Genomic DNA, 1,476 nt, shown 5'->3' on the forward strand with positions numbered 1-1,476 from the left:
GCTCCTCAGCCGCTGCAGGTTATAAGGTCCCGCCGCGCGTAAGCGCTCAACTCCCCGACCCACGGACGTCGAGCCCATGGTGAGCTGACAGTTTCGTACGGGGAAAAGGGGTCCTCTGGCCCCACATCGATCGAGGGGGTTTAGATCCGCGGAGGCACGCACCGCGAGGCGAATCGCTGCTTTTCCCCAAGAGGTTAACCTTCAAACCACCGAGTAGGTTCGGGGCAGGGCCGACTGTCTGCACTGGGGTATTGCATCCCTGGTGGGGCGACCCTGGAAATCTCTGCCCCTTTCCACTCTTTCGGTTGGGCCTCTCGTCGGGGCGAGCGTAAGTCGGCAAGCAGACGTGGGAAGAGGCTTCTTACCGGTGACACTCCCTTCGTGAGAGAGGCAGGTACTCGCCCCGCACCCCGGTCCAAATCTGCTCGGTCCGGCCGTCGTCGGCCCTAGCCGAAGGCCGCTCCCGCGAAGCCAGGCGATCCGAACCGAGGATCCGCGCGAGCCTTCTCCAAGCCCTCTGCCGGGCGCTGGTGTTGAAAGCGTAGCGGACCCTGTTCGCCGGAGCGATAGGAGCGGAGCACCGGTCCCGCAGGGTTGAAAGCTGGGTAGCAGCGCCGTAGCTTCCCTCCCAGCCTTCCCCCGGACCTGGCGCCCGATCCCCTCCGCTCCTCTCTGCGTTGGCGGGCGGCGCTGCATGGGTACGTCGCGACGGCTCCTATCGTCTCTCTCGCTTAACAGTGTGGAGAGGTGGTGGTGGAGCCGTCCGACACTCGAGGTGCTGAAGTTGAGCGTCCAATGCTTTCCTTCTATGCGCAGCCTACAGGAGCTGTCCGAGCTTCGGAGGTGCTGATGGAGGTGAGAGTCGAGCGCCACTTCTTGGCTGAACTGAGTGGGGAAAGCCAGCGACTGCGAGAGGGAGGGGAAGGGAAGGCTTTTTCGGGTCCTTGGAAGGGACCGAGAGCATCTTTCTTGCCCCCCTGCCCTAAGCTCCATCCAATGTTGTCTGCGAGGTCTTCTCCGGCGGCGGAGAAGCGCTGCGGTAGCAGCAGCAGCAACGAGCGTTCCCATTAGCTCACGGAGCCTGACTCCAAGAGTCTACCCCTCAGAGCTCGGCTACCTGGTTGATCCTGCCAGTAGTATATGCTTGTTTTAAAGATTAAGCCATGCATGTCTAAGTACTGACTATTCTTTACGGTGAAACTGCGAATGGCTCATTAAATCAGTTATGGTTCCTTTGATCGTTCCGCATTGATGATGTGCTACTCGGATAACTGTGGCAATTCTAGAGCTAATACGTGCCCAAGAGCGCTGCCCTCCAGGAAGGCGTGCATTTATCAGACTTAAAACCAATCCGGGGAGCCCTGGTCCGCGGCGGGTCTCCGGGCCCGCTGCGGCGCCAGCCCCGTCCTAGACTTGGCGACTCTAGGTGACCTCGGGCCGATCGCACGTCCTCCGTGACGGCGACGATCTATTCAG

The 1,476-nt window shown here is 60.8% G+C and overlaps 1 non-coding gene across 1 annotated transcript in view; it reads left to right on the forward strand.

The window, feature by feature from the left end:
- The first annotated feature begins 1,114 nt into the window (after positions 1 to 1,114).
- Positions 1,115 to 1,476, forward strand: part of LOC140106955 (18S ribosomal RNA) — a 1,884-nt gene continuing 1,522 nt past the window's right edge. The window contains exon 1 of the ribosomal RNA XR_011850928.1: positions 1,115 to 1,476. This exon is cut by the window's right edge and continues 1,522 nt beyond it. This is a non-coding gene — a ribosomal RNA (18S ribosomal RNA).

This window comes from Engystomops pustulosus, unplaced genomic scaffold (assembly GCF_040894005.1).
Source record: "Engystomops pustulosus unplaced genomic scaffold, aEngPut4.maternal MAT_SCAFFOLD_92, whole genome shotgun sequence".
NCBI lineage: Eukaryota > Metazoa > Chordata > Amphibia > Anura > Leptodactylidae > Engystomops > Engystomops pustulosus.